Raw genomic sequence first — 16063 nt, 5'->3', positions numbered from 1 at the left:
AGGTATTTATAGTTAAAGACAGGAGAGTGTTGTGCAGTGTGGGCTGCTCACAACAAGACAAACCTACATGTTGCATCACCTCACGGCTTCTACGAGAGTCTTGAAACAGATAAAGGTATGAATCATCATCTACTGCACTTTTAGCATGTTGGTCTCTCTCCTTAGAAAATGCCTGCAGTTACACAAGCTCCTCAACTGTAGGTAAGTACATACAAAAAGACGAAGTAGAAGAAACACAGACGCATGGACCCAAACTCTACTAAACAAGAGTTTAATTACAAGTTCTGAGGCCTTAAAATAAGATGCACATAAGCTTGTCCAGTGAGCACACGAAAAGAATATGGTATATAAGACAACACATGCTGAGAAGCATGAGGACAGTGCACAAGGCCTCCGAGCATTTGAATTTAGTCGAGCCAAGCTGTTCTAATGAAGGCAGAAGCTCACTGAAAGTGAAAAATCTCAGATGAATCACCTTTTCCAATCAGCCATATGAGATACAGTTTCCCCCCTGCAGTTTCCCACAGTCAACGTAAACCTGCTGCGAGGATGCTGCATTTCTCATCTGCATCTTTTCCCGCCACCGTTTCAAGGGATATTATTGCCGTAAATTACGGCTGTAACGTGAGGTGGGAGGCAGATAAGAAGTGAAGTCTGTGCATCCATTTAGCTCTGGTAAACTTCCCCGTTGCTGCCAGTTCATGATCACCCATCCAAACTGACTATTTTATGCCCCACTTGCCTGATGCATGAAAAGGAGATTGCGCCATCATTTTTTATCCCTTTTTTTCCCTCCTCTTTCCAGGAAGAGAAAAATCGATGGGAGGACACGGAGAGGCCATTGCTTATGTTTGGTTTAGCAAGAAATAAGCTCTCGTCTGCACGTAGCACAGCTCACCTGGGCCCTGTTCATCTCTGCTCTGTGGAGTCCCCGAGGGCCCTGAATGCACCACCCACACCGGTAGTATCGACTGCACGCCTACACATCATTTGAGACGGAGCAGAGATCTGTCACAGCGGTTGTGTTTGTAGTACCCTTATATGCAACACTGGCTGCTGAAATGAGCCTTGTATCTGACATTCAGAGACTCAACATCTGTATGTATGTGGTAGGAATCGATAAAGGCCAATACGCACATACCATGCCAAAATTATTTTATGGTGAAATCATGGCCAGTTTCACACCAAGAAGTTTCTTTCTTAAGGTCATTTTGCAAATATCTGTTGAGCAGTGATCAAAGCTGCACCCTGCAGATCAGGACACACCACATCATACTCCTCCTACAGCTGATCTCTTAAGGCCTGGATTTGTTTTGTCTAAAATCTTTTTACCTTTTTCTTCTAGGACTGCACTGCTTTTGTTTTTATTTTCCTCTTTTGTTGTCATCATCCTGTCCTGTAAAAACACATAAACATAAATCTTGTCCTGTTTCTATTCTATTTGCATATAAGGCCATAAAAAGTCTGTTTTTATTTGCATGAAGAGTTTCCTAACTGTCTTTGTCAATGGCAAGTGAACAAGAAGATGGATCTAACCCAGAGCCTCACATTAAATTAAATACTCAACATCATTAGTCTTTATGATCATCAGTGCCATCGTAGTGTATGTCTATAAGAACTTTATTCCAATTTCTGATACTTGTTCAGTTCTGTTTTCACAGATTTGTTTGTATTTTTGTCAAAAGTCACAGAATCTTTCCACTCAAAGCCAGAAAAGAAACTTAAGTCAAATGAAATTAGACTGCCATCTTATTTACAACTAGTACAGACCAAACCTACAAAAACCTAATTACACAAAAGTGGATCGTGTGTCTGTGATGATCTGAGCAACCCCCTCAAAAATATTGGCTTTGTTGACTTTGATTTTGAAATCATTTTTCCCTTCCATCTCTCCTCCCCATCACCATTTTTCCACAGTGACATCCAGACAGTTGGTGCTGCCATGCTGCTTACAGCCTCATTTTTCTTCTTCTTCTCTTATTCTGCTAATATACACAGCCCCTTCTTCTTCTCCTGATACATATTCTCTCTTGATTGTGACTGCCAATTAGCCAGCAAGACTGTGGCAGTTCATCCATTTGACTTAAAGGTTCCTTGCCACTAATTCTGACGGTCGGGTCAAGAATAGAAGGGGGGCATTAATTGGAATAATGAAGTCTTCTGTGAGTGATCATCAGTGACTTGGGAGTGCTATTAATCCTTTAAAAAAATCATCTCTTTATGTCTAATGTTTAGCTTTATCGTCCAGCCGGCTGCTACGGCGTCTCATTTATCCACGACTTAATAAACATCATGCTTACATGATCTCTCTCTCACTTTTTCATCCTGATGACGATTACACTAATTTCTCTCCCACATCTCCTTCTATACCACTTCATTTGTGAGTCATAAACTCTCTCCCTAGTCTTCATGGTTCTGTCACTCTTCTGTCTTCATTTTCTGCCCTGCCTGCTTCCTCTTTCCACCTCCACCCTCCATTTTCCTCTCTCTTCTTATTCATTTCTATATCCTATCCTCTGCTACTTCTGCTCTTCATCTATTCCTCACCTCACCACATTGTCAACCATTTTCTCTGCTTCATGATTCCTCCTTTACTAGATGAACCTCCTGAACCATCAGGTCATCAGATACCATTTTATAAACTGTTTCTGAAGTCAAAACTAAACATGGAAAACCTCACATCTCTTTCTAGCCTCCTGTTCTCTTCCACCCTCCCTCTATCCTTCCATACCTCAACTCCACTCAGGTCTATATTTACTACTTGACTGGACAAATAGATGATCTGCCTGAGCACATTACCTCCCATTCATTCTGTTACTAGGTGAAATACATCTCTAATAACCAGCCTAACAAATAAACTGCAGGGGAATATGACCATGTGTTTCTAACAAGCAGATTCAACAGCTGACCCACAGAAGGGAGGTATTGAGAAATGTAATTCATCAACCAGCTTACAGTATTAAACTAAAAAAACATTTAAAATGAAAAAAGAAAAAACATCTTGGTGGCACTAATATTACATCTATACTGTCTGTGGCTTTTATTTGATCATAACATTTGTAATTTGATATAATACAATTATAATTTTATGCTATATGTTATGACTGGGTGCCTTTATCTGTTTATTGTATATAGTGAAATGTCTGTGTTAAAGTAAATATAAGAGCTGCTGGACAATCTGAATTTCCCCCATGGGGGATGAATAAAATATCTATCTATCTATTTATCTAATTCAAAATTCAATAAAACTGAACAGAAAAGCAACACATAAGGCACAAACTGCAAAAAAACTCGTTTACTGTGTCCAATTGCATGTGATGTGTACTTCACAGCACAACATATCCCAAGATTCTTTGCGAAAGGTGACAATCACCCACATTAAACACGCTAATAAACTAACGTTAGCTAAGGTTTACACTGTTGGCCAAAAGTAACGTCACACAGTAACATACGTCGCTCGCCGACGCTGGTGCCGAAGCTTCTTCATTTTCTACCAAAATAATATAAAACAAGAAAAATAACATTTCTGGTGCCATCATTGTTGCTAGGCGACAGAAGCGGAGCTTCGTGGCTCACCGGTAGAGGCGCGAACAGCTGGTGACGCAATCAGAAAAACCTCCGTAGACTTCGGCTCGGCCCAACGTCGGCCCATGCGGTCTACGTCGTCTACGTCCCCTACGTCCTCTACGTAGATTACGATGCTTACGTTTTGTCGGGAAATTCCAAATGGAATGCAGAATGCTTTGACTTTGATGACGTCACAAAGTGCTTTAGGGATAAAGTGCCGTTTTTCTCATTGCTCAGTCAGTATCTCACTGTCAGCATACGCACATCTAGTGTCACTGCTACGACGGAGAAAATACCAAACACGAACACAAAGAGAAACATGGAGACGAACCAAAACACAAACGCTGACATCGCGATGAACAACAGCGAAAACTTCAGCTGTCGGGTTGACTCTTTTGTCCGGGAGTACAAAGTCAAAGACCCAATGAGGGAAAATGCTCAGTTAAGGGAGCAGCTGAAAGACTGCCAGAGCAAGCTGCACCAGTCCGACTGCAACGTAATAGCTTCACAGAAGCACATCCTAGTGCTGAAAACCCACCTGGAAGAGGCACGGCGTGACCTGTTCAATGCCAAAAACAAAATTGCGAGGCTCACTGCCGAAGTGGAGATGGCAAATCAGACGCTACAACAGCCAAGCATCAGCACTGGTGCATATGAGCGAACAACTCAGTGCACAAGAGGTTCCCAGACCAAAGAGACCAACATCTCTGAGCTGGCTCTGCAGCTGCAGAAGGCTCATGAAGAGCTGGAGAAGTGGACGGCCAAACTCCAGTCCAGAGAGGATAAGACCCAACATGACCAACAACAGCAGCAGCAGCAGGGGAAGATTCAGGTGCTGAAAAACAGCGTCATGGATCTCAGTGTAAACCTGCAGAAAGAACAAGTTAATTTGATCAAGAAGGCCATCAAGCTTTCCTGCAACTCCAAAGATCAAGACCAAGACCAGAAGATCCAGTCTGCACAGGCTGAAGACATCGAGAGACTCAACCTCCAAATACAGAAGCTGCAAATGCAGCTGCTGCATCAAGTGCTGACTCTGACACCGTTTGAGAAGGAGAAGGTGACTCCAACAAAGTACCAGTGGTTCAGAACCCACAGAGACCAGAAGCAGCAGACTGAGGAGCCTGAGCAGATCACACATGGTCCTGTTTCAGAGACACAGCTGCAGCTCACACAACTCCAACAGGACCTGGCTGAGGAGACTGCCAAACACCAGGAGCAGAAAGAAGTTCTTCTGCTGGAAATGCAGCAGCTCAAAGAAAAACTGAGTGCTGCAGAGACCCTCAGACAGAAAACTGAGACAAGGAACCTGGAACTGGAGATTGAGCTTCGAAAAAAGAGCGTTGGCCTCAAGGAGGCTGAATTCAGAGTAAGCCAGCTTGAGGAAGAACTACTGAAAACAACAGAGCAATGGGACATGGAGCACCTGAAACTGAACGCTGAAGTGGCAGCAGCCCAGAAGAAAGCAGGGGAGCAGCTGCAGCTTCAAATCCAACAGTGGCAGGAGGAGAAGGCCTCACTCCAGAAAGCTACTGATACACTTCAGCAAACCCTGGCAGAGAAACAGCAGGAGTGGTCTGACAGAGAAACAGACATGTGCTCCAGGATGACCAGCCTTGACAGCAGACTGAAGGAAATGCTGGACAAAAAGTCCAAGAAGAAGAACTGGTTGGCCAGGGTCTTCAAACGCTCTGACTGTAAAACCAAACCAAAACTGTAAAAAGATCCTATTCTGGCAGCTCTTAGCAGCAGGAAAATACTGGGCCATCTCATAAAAATATAGCAAATTATAGGAATATAGAGATTTTTACTTCATTGAAATGAAAATGTATATATGTCAGCACGATGGGGCAGTGGTTAGCACTGTCACAGCACAGAAAGGTTTGGATCCCAGTTGACCCAGGACCTTTCTGTGTGGAGTCTGCATGTTCTCCTCGTGTCTGAATGGGTTTTTTCTCCGGGTGCTCCGGTTTTTCTCCCACAGTCCAAGCACATACAGGTTTGATTGGCGCCTCTAATTTACCTGTAGATGTGTATTCGTAAAAAAATATTAAATAAGATTAAAGCTGCAAACATTGTTTTAATTCCTGTATTTTTATGAGATGGCAACATTCTTTTATTTACAGTGTTTTTCTAGCTGCCAGAATATTACTATTACTATTACTATTAGTATTTTCAAAGTTCTTAAACTTGTGTTGTGCTGTGCTGTGCTGTGTTGTGTTGTGTTGTGCTGTGCTGTGCTGTGTTGTGTTGTGTTGTGTTGTGCTGTGTTGTGTTGTGTTGTGCTGTGCTGTGTTGTGCTGTGCTGTGTTGTGCTGTGCTGTGCTGTGCTGTGTTGTGCTGTGCTGTGTTGTGCTGTGCTGTGCTGTGCTGTGCTGTGTTGTGTTGTGTTGTGCTGTGTTGTGTTGTGTTGTGCTGTGTTGTGTTGTGTTGTGCTGTGCTGTGCTGTGCTGTGCTGTGCTGTGTTGTGTTGTGTTGATGTGTTTTAACTCAATTTACTTCTGTTAGGTTAAAAATAAATGTTTTCAAACTTATGAATGAATTGCTGCTGTGTTTTTTAAACTGCAACGTTAGTACCAATCCACAACAGGTCCCACTTTAACTCATGGCCAAACACCTCACAGAACAGTTCTAGTATGTCACGACTTCCCACTGGACTTTTACCGAGGACAGCATCAAGCCATGGCTGAGCACTGCAACGCAAACACTAATCAATTTATCTATTTTGCATCCAATTCTTGCCGATGATTATGAATTGCTTCGCAGCGGAAGATGGAGAGATTAATCTTGCTTTGATAGAAATATGTCAGTTTCTGCACGCCGTGATGGATGTGATTTATCATTCTGGACAAATCTGGGGCTGACGTCCTTCTCCTGACAGCTCTATTGTGGCAAGAATGTCCCAAAATGTCACCTGTTGTTCACCAAGTGACCTTCTAATTTTCTAATTCAATTTTGAGAATTCCCTTCCCCGCCACTCTGCTCATATCATGAACCAGTAATAACAATTACACACAGTGACTGGCTCCAAAACCTGCAATTCTCCCACTTTAAATCAAACTCCAAGTAGTCTTTTATTAAGCTGCCCGGTTAAATCAATCTAAATCTAAGCATAATAACTCTCTAATCAGGTGCTGGGGAGAATAATAGGTTGTCACGCTCGAGGAAAAATAGGCAATCATGGAATGTTTTCTTTAATTAGGCTGGCTAAAGTAGAAGGGCACGGTGGAAGCACGGGACACATTCATCATAGCCAAGGTGGGAAATTACTTCAATTACTCACGAAGGGGAGAGTGAAAAGAATTACAGAAGTCAGAGACGCAGAAGAGAGGAGACCACGATCTGCTAGGAAGTCCAAATGACACCCGGGGCAAAGGAGGCATGGACAGAGGAAAGAAGGAGTGAGGGAACAAGGTAGGAAGGAGAGGAGAAAGGTGGGGGGAAAGCAAACCCTTCCTACACCAACACCTCTCCACAATAAAGTTCACAAAGACATAAATTAAAATGTTTTAGATTTTTACATTCATCTATGTCGTCTCACTTTTCTACTAACATCTTTTCTATATGTTTATATACTGGTGTTGTTTGGTCTTCTCATATTTGTTTTAACTCACTTTCTCTCTACAGCAAGTAAAAAATGTTTTTCACTTTCCAAAAGATTTTATATGACATTAAAGCACAAAATCATTTTAAAAGTAAATTTAATGGACAATTTGCGACAATTTTGAAACTATAATATCAATCAGGCCTATTATAATAAAAACATTTTTTTAAATAGATCAGAACTGCAATGCAAACGTGGAAATTGCGAAGGAAGGAAGAGTTTGCCAGCTGCCTCTGGCCATGGCTGTAAAACAATCTTCCGTCACTCATCCTTAAAACTGGACCCCTACATGCAAGTCCAACAACCCTATCACCAGTGTCTGTCAGCTTTCCCAGAATGCAATGAGTGAGAGAGCTTGGCTGTAATTCCTCCTGAGATGACGAGATAAACAGCCTCTTAGTGTAACTGGATCTATTGATTGGGACGATGCTTTGGCAGGTCGTGGATCCAGTTTGTTCTGTGACTGAAGACCTGCCAGCTTGGCTACCAGCCAGATAAATACAGAGATGATGACTTTTGATAAGTGCGACACGCTGGCTGGCTCAGGGCTCAGCTCAGATGAAGTACCTGCCGTGACAGTGACGAGGAAGAGCTCCAAGACCGAGGCACTTTCACTGTTCCACAAGCCGTTTACTTCTGATGAATTAACAGCCAAACTAAATGCACCTCACACACCGAGAAATCCCGTTCCAGTACCACTGCTAAGGTATCATAACATAATAATAATAATAATAATAAAAGCACATGTCCAAGTCCAGAGTCCTGAGTACTCTGAGTGGCTACAGCTTCACATAGTTTATGGAAGAGCTTCAGAGTCAAGGATTCTGGCTGCATCTGCAACTTATGTGATTAAATCTTTAATCATCAATACCCATATTCCAACTATTTAGCCGCCTTTAGCTTCATGATGAATAGAGAGCTAACCACCAAAATGAATACCCCGATTACTCAGACAGAAAGTTAATATGTGATCATCTACAGTCTGAGTGTTTCTACAAAGGTTGCACTGCAGCACTTGGGTATAACTAGACTTCTACCAGCCGAATCAGGTTTCATTCAGGGGAGCGGCCCTTTGTTTAGAAGAAATATCATGTGACTTACAGGTCGGTGAGAAGCTTGATCCTCTGATTAGCTCGTGTCTGTCCGTGCAGGCAGGATCCTGTGGATGAAAAAGTTCATGAGAAGGAATTCGGAGTTAAATGTTCCCAAACTAAATAACCTGCACTGCTTTACCAGTAAAACCACATCTGCGTTAGAGAGAAGAGCTGCTAGAGAAAACATTTCACACGCTTTTTAGTGCAAACTATGCAATTTATCATTATGTTCTTACATTCATGTGTGCTCCATGACTATTCAAAGGGTACACTGTTCATTTCTGCCCAAACAGTTAAAGATTTTCATGTATTACTCTTCATTATGGAGAACAGCATAGAAGAGTCATGTGCATGAGAATGACTGACATGTCCATTTTCAGTTTATTAGCCAGTTTAAAGCCACAACAGTCCTGGAGGACAAGCTGTGACAGCCGCAGACCAAGAGGCCCCTGTCAGTCTGGCGGGGGACATGTGTTCCCCTGGAGCGATCAATAAAAGGGCCGCACTGTGTTTGCATCTTGCAGCTGTTCAGGGTTATCAGTTTGTGAGTTGAGTGATCCATAATAGTGGATGAGCTGGTCAATAGCAGCACAGACAGAAATAAATGAGAGGTGTAGAGCAGCAGGAGTTTTCAGCTGATCATGCCACCGGAGACGGAGATGGCCAGGTAAGGAGACCCTGGAAAGTCCAGAGGAGGGGACACATATACAGGGGAGAGGGAGGCTTTGGTCAGAAAACCCAGCAGAGCTTCTTGGATGTCACTACAAAAATCCCTGTCAAGCATTTTACTAAAACCTCAACCCTAAAAAAGAAACACATGAAATCTTGATTTGAATGTTTGGGATCTTTCATTTTTATTAAATATGTTGAAGAACAGGCAATGCACTGTTTTCTGTGTCACACCTGCAGAAAAGCACAAATTCAGATCACATTTTCTGCCAGTATCTGCAGATCCAGGTTACTGTACCCCCTTTGTACGACCTTCCCACTGTGGGCTACATGCATTAGTTCTAATTGATGAAAAATAACCTGCTTCTATTGGAAACATGTTGAAATCTAAAAACAGAAAACTTAAGAAAGAGACTGCAGACTTCAGGAATATGAAGGTCAGTGAAGGCTGATGTCTCATTTCTTCTTTATTTTACTCCATCTCTCATCCTATTCCTTCCTTCCTCTCTTATCCCTCCCTACTTCTCTTTCCCCCGTCTTTCTCTGAGCTTTAACTTCTTCAATCCACCCCATTCCCTTTATTCTGCCTCCTGCATATTTTTTCTGCCTCCCTCCTTTCCCCCTCTTCTTTCTGCTTGACTGGCCAGAGAGCTCCATCATCATCACAGGGCCAGCCCAATTTTTGTTATAAAGGCAATAAATCATTTCAGCTTTCATCTATTGTTATTGATGAATGACCAATTATTTGTCATCCAACGTGCTGAAAAACGATGACCCAGGGAGACGGATCAACTTCTTTTTTTTTTCCCTTGCTGCACTGGCTGATGTGACACAGGACAGCAGTGATGGATTGTATCCTTAAACTGTTATTACATGTATAATGTGGCGCTCAAATCCGACATCTCACTTAGTCTGGGTCCCCCCCCCCCCCTTTAAGCAAACAGACACTGTATCAGGTTGGTTGTAAAAAGAAAGAGCGGATGGTGATCAATAAGTCGTTAAAGATTCTGTAGGTGCGAAAGACTCATTTTAAGATGTTTGATTTTAATTTACACATTTTTAGAGGGAAACGTGCATCAGATGAGGGATTTGACAGATCAACACTTGTAGTCGCTGCAAAGGTGAGTCACTTGGTGAGCTGTGTCAACGCACCTTGAACATCCACAGAAGGAGGAAGATTTTAACTCCGTCTGTGGGAAGCAATGAGGAGGAGACTGTAAAATCCTGAAAACTAACACATGGAACATACATACATGCTTTATTCACTCATCCAATCATCGCCATTTTAATGTTCATGTAAACTGGAGGAGAGATTCCTGGGTACCTTGACAATATAATGAGAGGCTCTGCAGAGTAATGACAGTTTGTAAGAGACGGTCTTGGTCCTTTGGCACAGCTCCTGTATAAAACAACAGACAGGCTGAATGTTAACACAACATTATACACAAACATCCAAAGCCAAATTCAAAGCTCCATTAAATAATATTACAAATATGTTAGTGATTAAGTAAACTTAATAACTTAGCTAAGTTAACTACAGTGGTTTGTTTATTGGTAATGTAACACAAAACATCAATTTCACAGGCTGTTCTTCTCAGTTAGGTGAAAGTCATGTCAGTTAAATGTCACATACAACAAAAAAATAATTAGCCCCAACATTAAACAATAGTCATTGTTATTATTAAAATGAAAACAAATATATTTCTGCTTGAATGCCTTAAATGCCTAAAAAACTAAGACCTTAGATAAATTTATCTTAGGTAAATCTTATTACAGCTGAAATCAAACTTTCCCAAAGTTAAAACTCTTTAATTTAAATTTATCATATTTATATTATTATTGTTATTAAGTCCTAATATTTCCCAGAATGCACTGGAACGCTACAATAACACACCGTAAAGAGCTAAAACTGTCAACAATACAGTAATAATGTTGTGGAAACAAGAAAACTACAGTAAAACTACAGTTTAACCTGTACAAAACTGCTGAGAGCACAGTAATTATTTTGTAAAAACAGAATTTATTTACAGTTCAACCTCCAAATGCAAAGCTTTCCTTTCAGCACAATTTCATTTGACATGAATATGGTTTGTACTTTTGTCAGTTAATTCTTAGATAATAGACCGAGTTCATGGGAAACCCACTAAAATCAAAAGACATTTTTCACCTCAACACATTTACTCTGTTTTTCAGCTGGAGTCACCTTTTCTTTGCTGATTCATGGATTCTGTATTTTCACAATCTCAATGTTCAAGCTTCAGCTGTTTTTATTATTTAATGCAGGACTGCACGATGCACCGAAGTGTCTAAATAGCGGACTACGGCATAACACAGTGGTTACGTTTGAATAACAGTTTAAACAACTCAGATATGTATAGTACAGTTTAAAGCATTAGAGGAAAGAGGAGTTAAAACTAGCTGCAAATTCGTGAAAACACTAATTTCATGGAGTAAATAAATGTTGTAGTGATGTTTCCTGTAAAGGCCCCGTGAACTTTGGCAGTTTTAAGGTCCACTTGTATTAAGTCTACACAAATATTTATATATAGATTAAACAACTCACCAAGCTCCAGGTCGCGTCTGTGTCTTCGATGATGAATAATAACTACTGACTAGACTGGACCAATACTTTACAATATTACAGACACTGAATTTCATTTTGGGCCGTATTTCCTCTAATTGGCCTAATTGGACACACCTGTGCAGCAGCGCAGTGCTGCGGTCAGCTGTGATTGGTTAGTGCGTTACTGGTAATTGACCACTGCCTGATCAGTATTTGCTTATTTTACATGATGCAGTGTTAACTTCTACAGAAACACCAGACCAGGCTGCTAAAAAGACGATATCTGTGAAGTTATTTCATCTATTTTATGCTGAATATTCCGTTTTTATTCATCTGTGTCAAGTTATTGTCATATTTTCTTTGGCCACTAGGGGCCAGTATTTCATCACACAGATTACATATATTCTATTTAATCAAAAAATGCCCTTTGTTCATATTAAAAAAACATATAATCCAGCTGTGCCTTTTTCAGTATGGACATTTCATCTACTCCTTCACTGCAGCAGATGTGTCTTGGCTGAAATATGTGTTAATTTTGCTTTGTTGTAGTTGAAATATTCAGCCACCAGAGATCAGTGTTTAACAGACCATGTGCCTCAGAAACAGTACTCTGGTTCAGATGGGATGGTAAATTATATTATATTACCATTTAGCTTTAAGAATTTATTGCCAATATCGTGTTTAGGCAAGTTAATAGCTGGAAAAGCAGCGTGGATCCAATAAGAGCCTTTTTATAATTTATCAAAAATCTTTTGGGGAAGAAAACATAATAAATTCCTCATTCAATATCTGTCTTCAGAATCAAGGTCAAGAGGCTGCTTAAGTGTTCGAGTAGAGGGATGTCTGGAAAGTTTCCTACCAAATTAAATTCACCCACCCATGCATTTAGGCTGATAATAATCCTTCAAATCTTGTCTTTCATAAACAAGAGAGCGAAGTCTGCCAGTGGAGAGAGATAACTCCTCTCGCTCACAGGGCAGTTTCACTTATATGGAGATTTCCGGGAAATAAATTTGGAAATGAATGTCACATTTTATGAACCCGGACAAACTAAGGTGGAGAAGAAGTGAAGCCGGCGGGAGATTTTTCCATGTGTTTTAAGAAAACTGGGAATTTAGGACATAAAGACCTAAGAATGATTCTAGATGTATAATTTCATCTTGGTGCCCAAACAGGATCATTTGGAGACAATAACAGATCAGGTTTGGTTTTGCTGCTCGTCTTTAGTCATTATTGCTCTCAGATGATGTCCATGAAGGAACTGCGGCTTCGTTTCAACAGCTGCATTTTATAAGAGTCTCACTAAACACAGAGATGTAAAAGCAGCTGAGCAGAGCAATGCTTTTATTCTCTGAAGTGTTATGAAAAAAAGTGGCTCAGTCCCATTTCATTTGTCAAGGGGCTACTTAAGAATGATAGATGCCCCCCCTCCTTTTTATTTATTTATTTTCTCAAGGACATATGAGCTCATAGTGCCTGGCCGGCTGCCTGGACGAGGAGGAAGAGGAGGAGGAGGAGGAGCTGGATGCATTCATCAGGTACATTACATCACCGCAGGCCAATCCCGTCTCTCTGACATGAGCTTTCAGAGCAGTGTCCAACACGGGGTTTAATGTGTGGGAATTGGCTCCGACTGCCAGGGGCTGGATCTTACCTGGTGCAGGGGGGGCAGGCAGAGGTCACGAGGTCATATCATGTTGGGCACAGGTGTGTAACCCCTGCAATCAGAAAAGAAGTGTTGATTTGGTGACTCAGCTAAGAGAAGCACACGTTTAGATGAATACATGTAATTATATAAAGCTTCTTTACAGTGAATAGCATCAGACCTGGTCCTCTTCTCAAGGAGGATCAATAAAGAATCAAAACTTGAAGATTAGCTGATTATGTCTGCAAATAACCAAAGGAAGCAAATGTGTAGGCTCAAGTACCTGAGATTTTTCTTCTGTGCAGAGTTTTTCATTTCAAACGTTAAACATTTCAAGTATGCAGCGTCACAAAGAAAAGCTTCTGGATGTGTCCAGTAAAGACAGCTCTGACACCAAATCCCCAAGCTGATAAAAGTTGCTTTTAGCATTTGAGCTTCACTCAGTGCTTGAACTGTACTGGAAGCAGCATTGTCAGATCAGATTTGATTAAATTAAACTTCTTCGTCATTGCACAAAATACAGTAAGCACCCTAAGGCCCTGGTTCCCTCATGGCTTAGGGAGAAGCCACATAACCACGACATCCACAGCTGGACTTCGGCTTTAGGACCTTTGCAGCACAGATAAGTAGATACATACATATGGTACAGCTGCTGCACTAACGTTGGCCATGTTGTGTCCTCACTTCACATCTTTCAGCCTGTCTGTCGTGAGAAGCTGAACTGGGCATTGCTCAGCGCTCGTCTGCTGCACAAACACACACAAACACACTGATATGATTAGCATCATTTGGCCTTTAAGAAAGTACATTGTGTTTTAGAGCCAACCAAATTACATTCTGAGTGTACGTCTGCGCTTAAAGCTCCAGATCAGCGGCGAAACATCCTCTGGTAAACATTTCAGGAATGTGCAAATATTGATGAGATGAAATTTTAATGATGCTAAGGGATGTTGGTGCTGGAGAACCCGCAGAACAGCAAGAAATCAAGGTTACACGCGGATCGAGAGTAAAAGCAGAGATATAATATTAACAAAAGGAAACAAAACAAACAGGAACTTCAGGTCAATACGGAGAATCATCTGCAATCTGGTCCAGTCACCAGGATTATGCAGTTCTGTGTGAGACAGCGTCGATTGTGACGGAGTGTGGATGGAGTTTGGGTTGATGCCCTAATCCAAAGATGCTTAACCCAAGAACAAAAAAGATAAGCACATCCGTGATAGTTCTCACCCTTTTTATTTCAAACTAATTTGGAATTTGAATTCAGGCACCTGAACACAACATCAGTCACAACAAAACAACACAGTCACTTTATTTGAAGGTACATTGAGGAAATTTATTGTTAAATGTAAAAAAGATATATATTAAAATCGACTGATGTGGGATTTTATCTTTAATGGCTCCCTCAAGGTCCATAAAACTACAGCAACGTGTGATTGGTGTTGTTTCTCAGGGTTTGGTGCTTCTAATAACCAGAAGAAGACTTTTCATTACACACCTAATGGTTTCTGAAGGCTGGCTCTGTTTTAGACCAAACATCTTCACAGTTGATGAAAAAAGTTGAAGTAAATCAAAATAAATGATTTTTCTGGAGATTGGGTGCACGCTGGGAGAATTTGAGCGGCAGCATTTTTAAAATCCAGTCCACAGCACCGAGTTATTAGAGTTCTGTCCAGTCAAACTGCTTTTTTCTCTCTAATATCCACAAGTTTTACACATGAATCAATATACATCAAGTTAGAGACGCACCATGTTCTTAAAATATTGGAATCTGAAGCTCGTTTGTTTTAACATTATGTCTGTTTCGATAATTAACCTAAATCAAACGCTAAAGGTGTGAGGGCATGTTCCTCGCAGCCTTTCCTGAAGATGTTCTGGTGCAGAACAGATTCTGTCTTGTGTAAAACTGTCACTGATTATTAAGTGAAATAATAAAAATCACAGCTGAGCCTTCTGGAGGTGCTGCAAGCCTAAATCAATGAAGCATCTGTGAGGGGTGGAGCTTGATCAAATAACCCAGTGACTTACACAGCCTCCCCCACCTTCCCTCTCACCCCCGTGCCAGGTTTCTACATAAGATGATCACTGTGGTTTAATAGCATGAAGCAATAGTTAGATCAGATACTGTGCTGGCAGCAGCGCTCTCTGTCTCTCTCCGGCGTTATCAAGCGGCGTGTTTGGAGCGGCGATGACAGCGCTGGCACAAACGGGGAGTGCTGGAAGCTGGCCTCTGACCAGCGGTGTTGAGTGTGTATGTGTTGGTGTGTGGCGCCTGTCTGGTTTTTGGCAGCAGCTCAAGGTTGAAGCCTGTTGGAATCAGGGAAATATAAGTGCAGATGCCAAATGTGGATGTCTATATATCCATTTTAGAGGAACAAAACATGATAGTACCTACAAGATAGATGCATCTTTTATGATATTAATGTTATGAATAATTCCACTGCAGCTTGGATGATCAGATTTTATGTAAAGCAAAGCCCCCTGTTTTATTGAATTTAGCTTTTCAGTGGTATTCTGATGTTGTGGGGCATTAAGCAGCTCCTGGTGGGGGTGCCATGTGGCCCTGCCAACAACAACCTGGAGGCAGAACAAGGATAAAGAAGCTGAATGTTCAGAAATGCAGCGATTGATCAACAGCGTCAGACTAAATGTAGAGACTTTAAGTCACCTCAGACACAGGAGAAATGATGGTTCGTCGATATGACGGACAGCTGGCGGGGGAAGAGAAAATCTAATCTGCAGCTTTACACAAACACAGACAAGGCTGACGACAGAAATCTGCAATATAAACCTGGAATTTACAAATAATCCAGGTTTAGTTAGACTAGCTGATCAGTTCAGTGAAGAGTCAGTCTGTTCATATTTTGCCACTTTGTCAGCTGAAAGCTCAGGTTTCCCATCAGCCTTTGCAAACTGACCTG

This window comes from Mastacembelus armatus, chromosome 2, assembly GCF_900324485.2.
Source record: "Mastacembelus armatus chromosome 2, fMasArm1.2, whole genome shotgun sequence".
NCBI classification, from domain to species: Eukaryota; Metazoa; Chordata; class Actinopteri; order Synbranchiformes; family Mastacembelidae; genus Mastacembelus; species Mastacembelus armatus.
The sequence above is the reverse complement of the archived record's forward strand: the minus strand, read 5'-3'. Positions refer to the sequence as shown.